Genomic DNA, 8,417 nt, shown 5'->3' on the forward strand with positions numbered 1-8,417 from the left:
CACGCGATCTCCAAACAATCGATCAAAGCGTGCTAACGTTTTAGGACAGGTTGATGGTATATAAATCATGCCCGAAAGTCAGCGGGAACATGTCAATCAAGCCAAACCGTTAATTCAGAAACCGAGAAATTTGACACTTTAAGGTAAAGGGGGCTGATCATGTTGACGCGCGAGCTGGTTTGACCAGGGGCGCAGGAGACATTTTCAAAGTGTGTGTGTGTGTGTGTGTGTGTGTGTGTGTCTGTCTGTAAGCAAAAGCCCATATAAGATCAGATTTCCGGATATCGGACCACTACTTCAGGCTCACTGGCGGACCACCATCATAAATTAAACTTGTCGGATCATTAACTAAGCACTGTGGACAATTTGTGGATTTCTATTAAGGTAATAAGATAATGCCATAAAGAATTGCATGCACAAGGAAAGATTTGTGGAAGTGTACACAAGATTGTAAGCGTAAATTAAATTTGCATGCGCAAGCTTAGATTTGTAAAGTTGTAAATCGCGTTTCAAGCGAAAGAAAAAACGATTTGCGGCATTTTACTGTTATTCGTAAGTGCATTTCATGAATTGTGAAACTGCAGCTTCATACCAAGGCAAAATAAATATGATCTGTATTTTTCTGACTTCCATTTTTTTCCGCGCTTCCACTTTTGGCATTCGGCCAAAAGCATTGCAAGCCTGTGAACAGTGATTTGCAAGCGAAAACAACAGTTTAATGAATTGCAAAACGGATCTGTATGTGTAAAAAAATACTGTAGCAAATGTCTTCTTGTGTATGCAGGGCAAAAAGGTCCCGAAATAACCTGATCTGTACATTTCCGTCTTTCTTTAAGCTGCGCTTACAGTTTTGGCACGATTCTCTCTCACTCACTGGCTGCGTCCAAAAAAGGTAGATGACTTGCTGCCTCGCTGCCTTATCAAGCAATGACTTGTAAGTCAGCGTTTGTGCATGAAGGCACCTCAGGAAACGGATTTCGGACAGACTTCTGAGGCAGAGTAAGTTTAATGATCTACAGCAAAATAGCGCGAGCTTTGGTGAGAACTAAACAAATATTTAATTACTACAGTAGTAATTTCTTGCTAGAAATGACATCAAAAGTGGAAAATGTTGGTCAAAAATGTACATTTACTCACAAACTGGCCAGCAAACGCAACTTTCGGACACCATCTTTATTTTTCTAGCTCAACTGTCACAGAATGGAAGCACAGGATTGTGGGATATCAAAGACAGTGAAGGATACATCTATGCTGCCTTCAGAAATCAATCAGATGAAGGTATCTCAGGAAACAGGAAGTGAAGCTAACATTGGATTCGGACGTGCCTTGATGCCTTCCTACCTTGAAATGTGCCCTCCAAAGGCAGCATTTTCCAGTTTTCGGACGCAGCCACTGAGTTTTGCAAGCGTGAGGAGGAAAGCGGGTCCTTGCCAATCAAACGAGGTTCTTGTAACATTAGGCTGACTCCCATAATGAATTTCGAGCTGGTGTTAACATAGTTGGATTGGTTTGGCATTACATTGAAATTTCGTATCATATAACCTGCTGCACTGACCTATAATGTTAAGTTTATAATCAAAATAATGAGTTACATCAACTTTAAAATCAAAACTCCATTGAGGCTAGAGTACTGTTAATCTATATATTAATTAGCCTACTAGTAATAATTAATAAATAGTTAATATAAATTATTATCTGACAATGCTTATGGTATCAGAGCGATATGCTTTGGGAATGTAAAGCCTTTTTACTATGGCAATAAATACTTAAATCTGAATTTGTAAATCGCTGATTGATTTCTGATGCAGAGTTTCAGAACACGCCTCTGTTCATGGTATTTAACACTCAAGTATTTTGAAATATTGCTCTGGAGTCAATATTGACTCTGATTACTTTCGTGTGACTGATCAAACTATTATATGTAGCTAGTTTAGTAACAAAATGCTTTCTTTGTGTCCAGATTTGACTAATGCAAAACAGTTTAAATCAACATAAAAAACAACTTTGACGAAAGTAGTCTTTAATAATATCTAAATATATATCCAAATGCAAGTAACTAAATGCCACACTTTGACACTCTATCAAGTCAAGTCACCTTTATTTATATAGCGCTTTTTACAATGCAGATTGTGTCAAAGCAGCTTTACATTGATAACTGGTACATTATTTTGGCAGATCAAAGCACTGTTGAATATCAAATGTCAAGTCAAATGTCAAGTGCCCCCCCCCCCCCCCCCCCATACCCCATACATAAGTTATACATCATTTGTTTGTATAATGATGTTTTCTGTGCCACCACAGAGTAATTGCTGGCCCCTGCCCATCCAAACCAATGAAAAAATCTTGGCTCCACCACTGGATTTGATGGTTTGATTCATAGTTTATGGGTTTTTCAAAATGGATCGGTAACACTTAATAATTACTTTCATTTAAAAATCATTAACAGACATATAACGGATTAGTTAATATTTATTCAAATAGCTAGAAATATGAGATAATGTGCTTGTTAATGTTTACTAATGACTTCGCTTTGTAACTTTGCAGATTGTTTACATGCAGTTATATTACACATTAACAGAAAGGTAAGATATAAGAAAACCCATTTAACATTAATAAATTGAAATTGATTAATTACAAAATGATTAAATATTTAAGTAGACTTTTTGTAAAATTTCAAAAACCATACAAAAGTCTGAGGCCCCGTTTACACTAGTGCGTTTTTGTTTTAAAATGAAAATGATCCTCGTCTACGCTGGCATTTCCACAGCATTTCATAAACGATCTCCGTCTACAAATGTATGTCACATGACCATTCACGCACACTGGGCATGAGCCTACAAGTGTAAACAGTTGCCTTTTGCGCATATAGGCAGCTGCAGTATAAAAATGCAGAATTATGTGTTATTAGTAACTTATGTGTTTTAGAACAAAAACGCACTAGTGTAAACGGGGCCTGAGACATATTCTTTTGAAGCATATTCTAATCCCAGAATATTTCTCAAATTGTTTACACAATACAATAATCCTTTCAATTGTCTGATTGTCTGTACAAATGACCAGAGTCTGTCTGAAGTAGCAGACACTAGTGTTGACAGAGTTTTTGCTTGTTGCCATTATGTCACTTTCCAGGTGTTTCAATGCCATTGTGAGAATGGCTGTGGTCAGAGGGCAGCCTTGACGGAGTTCTCTGTAGTCACCATTGGAGTGGTTGGCCTTAGCGAGCAAGTTTTTCAGAATGCTGAAGTCCTTTGGTGGTGAAGGGGTAATATGTTTAAGAGACGTAAGTGATTTGAGACATTGCTGAAGGAAAGACATCTTGATTATTTGGGGGCATTTTGCAATAGTCACACAAATGCGACTACTGCGTACTACCCTTTTTCTTTTCCTAAAAGATGGTGTTAGAAACACTTTAAGGCGTTTGGCTAAAATCTGAGCCAATATCAAATAGTCAACAATGAAAGAATGTGTTCCGTCTGAAGTAAGCAATGATTTCACGAAACGTTCAGGAACATGTTTAGACTTCAGCATTATGTTGTAGATTATCTTTAATATTTCTGTCTTTGGAAGGTCATTCTTCTTGTAGTCACAAACTCTGAGATTATCAGGAGTTTGTTCTTGTGAGTCAGGCAAAGATCTGATGGCACTTAGTATTTCTGCACAGTTTATTTTCTCTGTACTTCTGTCTGGTTTTAGACTGGCTCCCCCCATTTTCTGTCTAAATGTGCGTAACATTGTGGAAACTTCCGGCACTGCAATACTTTGTGGTGATGGAAATTCTACATCTAAAACTAGAGGATCATGATCAGAAATTTGTGCTTTGATGGTGTCACAGTTTTTGACAAGATGTTCTGTGTTGTTTGGCATGAAAAACATATCCAATCTCGAATGACTCTTATTCAGAGATCGTGTGCAGCCTTCTTCCATTGGATGCTTTAATGCAAATACATCTTTGAGACTCAGAGATTCAGTGAAATGTTCAAGAATGATTCTAAGTGAGGAATGGTCCATTTGATCTGCTGATGATATCCTATCAATATTTGGGTCCAGTACAGTGTTGAAGTCCCCACCAACCACAAGCACACCTTTAGTGTTAACAGCTCTCAAATAGTCTCCCAATCTGTACAGCATCTGTCTGTCTGCCTTGTGGTTGTACACATTAACAAGAGTATACAACTGACAATGGAGGCGACAGAAAAGGACAATATAGCCACCGCTGTAATCCTCATCATGGCATATGTAGCGAAATATTGTGTCATTCTTTATCAAGATAGCAACTCCTTTGCTGCGAGGATGGTGGACAGTGAAGAAAGACCTCCAGCCTTTTATGTTCTCTAGTACTTTGTAAGACTGTGGTCCAATGTGTGTCTCTTGTACAAAGACAACATCAGCCTTCAGTTTGATGAGTTCATCTAACACAGGTTGGAGCTTGGAGCTTTTGTCTTTTGTGAACCTGATTCCCATTGTGTTCCAGGAGACAAAACGAAGCTTCTTGTGTTTGCTCATCTTGAAAATTACCTAAAAGACCACAAATCACAACCAGAATATTTGTTTAAACTGTCTTATTGAGGATTTAATGAAAAACACATTAATAATATAAATATATATATATTATACTGACATAATAATGAATGGAAAATCTTTTTGGACTCTATTTATCCATCAAATAATTTAAATAATTATGCGTTGTTACAAAACAAACAAACAAGAACAGCTCAGTCTTAGATGATGAAAATGCCTCAGGTCATTTTTGAGAAATCAACTGACTATGACTAATTCATAACAGCATTTTCTTTCTATTAGACATGTCACAAGCAGAGTTTTGGTCTTAGATCAATCAGAGTATCTGTCTGCTTTAAATCTTGTGTGATTCTAAAGCAGTGGTTCTCAACTAGAGATTAAAAGCATAGCATTAAAATAGCGTTAGAATAATGACACTGACATAGCCTGACAACATATCATTTGACCACAAATACAGAATCAGGACAACACATTTTTCTCAGGCACTCTGTGATCCACTTGGAACTGGTCATGGCTCATTATTTGGGAAACACTGTTCTAAAGCACACTTCATGATTTAATGTTAAATACTAGAACATTCACCTACCCTAAACACTTAAAAACAGACAGAAGCAAAAGAGTCTGTATAAAACAGTAATGGTTTCCTCTGGGTTCAGTTATACGGGTTGATGTGTAAAAACTTTACTGAAAAACAAATTACATACTGAAAACTTATTATATATTATAAAATATCTCACACTCACCTTGAAGCTGGGTAGTTGAAAGAAACTCTATATAAAAGACTGAGGATGGAGTTGTACGTTGTCACTCAACTGTTGATAAGATTCATTTAACCTGTAGATGGAGCATTTTAAAGAGAGTTGCCACTCCCTATGGAAAGGTACATGAGTCACACAACAAACATTATCATTCTGAAATATGATCTTGATCATCTTTATCACTAGGGTATGTACCAAAAAGTTTTAAGCTGGCTATTATTAAACCTCTTATTAAAAAACACAAATTGATCCTAGAGAATTAATCAATTACAGGCCAATCTCAAATCTCACTTTTCTGTCAAAAATATTAGAAAAGGCAGTATCATCACAACTATGTTCCTTTTAAGAAAGAAATAGTATCTGTGCATAAATTAGGTCAGCTGGAACCCGGGAACACTTCCTATAACACAAGATGTACTCATTACATCAGAAGAAGAATGGCATCTACGCAAATATTAGTCTTTCTGTTTATCCCGAGGTTTACCGTAGTCAACCGGATCCGGGCCGTATCCAGATGAGACAGAGGACCTGCGCCTTGACGCGACCACAACGCAGCCCTGAAGTATCAACATAGATCGAGTCGACTAGATCATCCACTGTGAAGGCCTCATCAACACGACAGCCAGTAGCACAGTTCCTCAACAGACCGTCCATACCGGCGTGATGAATACGATCCTCAGCTGGATGGAACTGAAATAAATACTTTGATTGTTGCGATCCCATCCCACCAATGTTGGGTTCCTTGCCGCTGTCGCCTTTGGCTTGCTTAGTTGGGGACACTTGACATTTGATATTCAACAGTGCTTTGATCTGCCAAAATAATGTACCAGTTATCAATGTAAAGCTGCTTTGACACAATCTGCATTGTAAAAAGCGCTATATAAATAAAGGTGACTTGACTTGATAGAGTGTCAAAGTGTGGCATTTTTTTCATTTCAATCAGTATTGGAATATACATAATATAAAAATGGCCAAAAGCAGGACAGTGGATGCTCTTCTAAATAGATCTGGCCATTCCAGTGATAAAGACAGAGACTGAGTTGGATTTAAAGAACAATGTAGGCTATTAACAGGGACTTCTTTTAAAACTCATTCAAGTCATTACTCTGTTTGCAGTGTATGGGTGTTTGAGTTTGTATTCAAATATTATCCCTCTAAAGAACAATAAGAACATCTTGTCATAGTAAAGATTTATTGTGTTAGCTCATTGAAGTTGCTGCGTATGTGTTGTCCGAAGATCTTACAGGTTTGGTACGACATGTTATGGACATTTCATATACTCTAGTGCAGTGGTTACCAAACCTGTCCTGAAGGGCACCCAGCACTGCACATTTTGTATGTCGGCCTTATCTGACACACCGACTTCAGGTCATGCGGTCTCTACTAATGAGTTGAATCAGGTGTGTTAGATGAGAGAGACATCCAAAATGTGCAGGGCTGGGGGTCCTCCAGGACAGGTTTGGGAACCCATGCTCTAGTGCTCTAAACATAAACCAGCAACATATGCACACATATTTCATCATGTCTTCAAATAAAATATATATTATGTGCAAATAAGGACAGCATGACGAATTATTATCTTCTGTTTCTCCCTTGTTTGTTGTGATAGGATTTGTGGCGAGGGGAGCAAACGACAGACACAGTGGGTGTGGCGTCAGGCCTCGGAGAGGCTTTTATTTAACAGAAATCAACATAAAACGTTCAAAAACAGGGAGAAAAAACAAACAAACATGCTTCTCAATTCTTATTTGTGCATCCTCGTTTCCTTTCCTCGCGTCGTCACCCCTCCACCCCTTCAGTATGCGAGGGAAGGACGCAAGGAAAAGATGCGAGGACGGAGGAATTGAATCAAGTGAAATGATATCATCGCTCCCTTTAGCGTCACTTCAAAGCGTCATCAGCTGCGCTCGAGGGATCTACCCACATGTTTTTAAAGTTTGGTTATTTAAAAAATATATATAATAAATATTAATAAAGCAAGATGCCCTGTTGAAATATATGATATATAAAGTTTATTTAAACTGCAAAAGTAAAGAATACATTTAAATTATTGTGACAGATATGAAGGGGGAGGAGAATTAGGGATGAGCGATACCAATTATTTTCTTTCCGATCCAATACCAAGTACTTTCAAAACAAGTATTGTCAATATCGATACCGATACTCCAATGAAATATTTTCATGTGAGTGATTTTATATTGTTTTTTTTTTTTTTTTTTTTTTTTTGATAGCCATCATTATTAATTAAATAAACTGCAATGGACATGATTCTTTTTTTACATTTATTAAAAAAAAAATACCGAACATTATTAATTAAATGAACAAAGATATCACTGTAGGCTAACAACAAAATATAACAAATGTAACAAAAAAATGTAACGTCTCACAAACCTTTTCTCAATAATTGTCACAAAACATTCTTCCCTTTATAGGTTTTTGAGATGAAACAAAGTGAATGTTGACATTCTCCTCTTCAGCCTGTTTTTCTTTGACTGATCAAGTGTGGCGTATTGTTTTTTGACAAACGTCACACGAAGCTTCATTGTTAACTGGAGTGTAATAACTCCAGATTATGCTTCTTTTTCTTTCAGTCAGGACCGCACCCACGCACACGACTCCGTTTAAAATCCTGCGCTGTGCGTGCTTGCTTGTCTTTGACAGAGTGAGCGAACACTGTCTCGACAAGCGGAGATACAGCGGGAAAAGATGTAGTTCCCATTGCCGTTCCTATTTAAGTAAATATTGCAATAATATACGGCGTACTACTATTATTAAAATATCCCAAAATCACAAAAAACAAGAACAACAACAACAACAACAACAAAAACAGATAGGATCGATACTTCTATTTGAGAAGCGATCTTTTTGATACAACGCCAGTATCGAAAGTAGGCTATCGATACTTTGGGATCGATCCGCCTATACGTGCGTCAGGTTTCTCGACAAAAAAGACTTCCCCAAAGGATACACCTCTGTATCCTCGCTCATGACTCCTCAGGTGTATGAGGGTTGAATCGTGCCATTGATTACCAACCAAAGGAAACGGTCGTGTACTTTTTACGTGTGAGAAGGGGTACGTCGCAACACAGACGCGTGAGACCAACGCAGGAGAAGGGGCACGTCGCCACCACAATAAATTAA

At 37.7% G+C, this 8,417-nt stretch overlaps 1 long non-coding RNA gene across 1 annotated transcript; it reads left to right on the forward strand.

The window, feature by feature from the left end:
- Positions 1-114: 114 nt before the first annotated feature.
- On the forward strand, positions 115-5,558 carry LOC125280671. Its single transcript, XR_007187688.1, has 3 exons — positions 115-384; positions 2,302-2,582; positions 3,130-5,558. It is a non-coding gene; the product is annotated as an uncharacterized LOC125280671 (long non-coding RNA).
- Positions 5,559-8,417: the final 2,859 nt, after the last annotated feature.

This window comes from Megalobrama amblycephala, linkage group LG12 (genome assembly GCF_018812025.1).
Source record: "Megalobrama amblycephala isolate DHTTF-2021 linkage group LG12, ASM1881202v1, whole genome shotgun sequence".
Lineage (NCBI taxonomy): Eukaryota > Metazoa > Chordata > Actinopteri > Cypriniformes > Xenocyprididae > Megalobrama > Megalobrama amblycephala.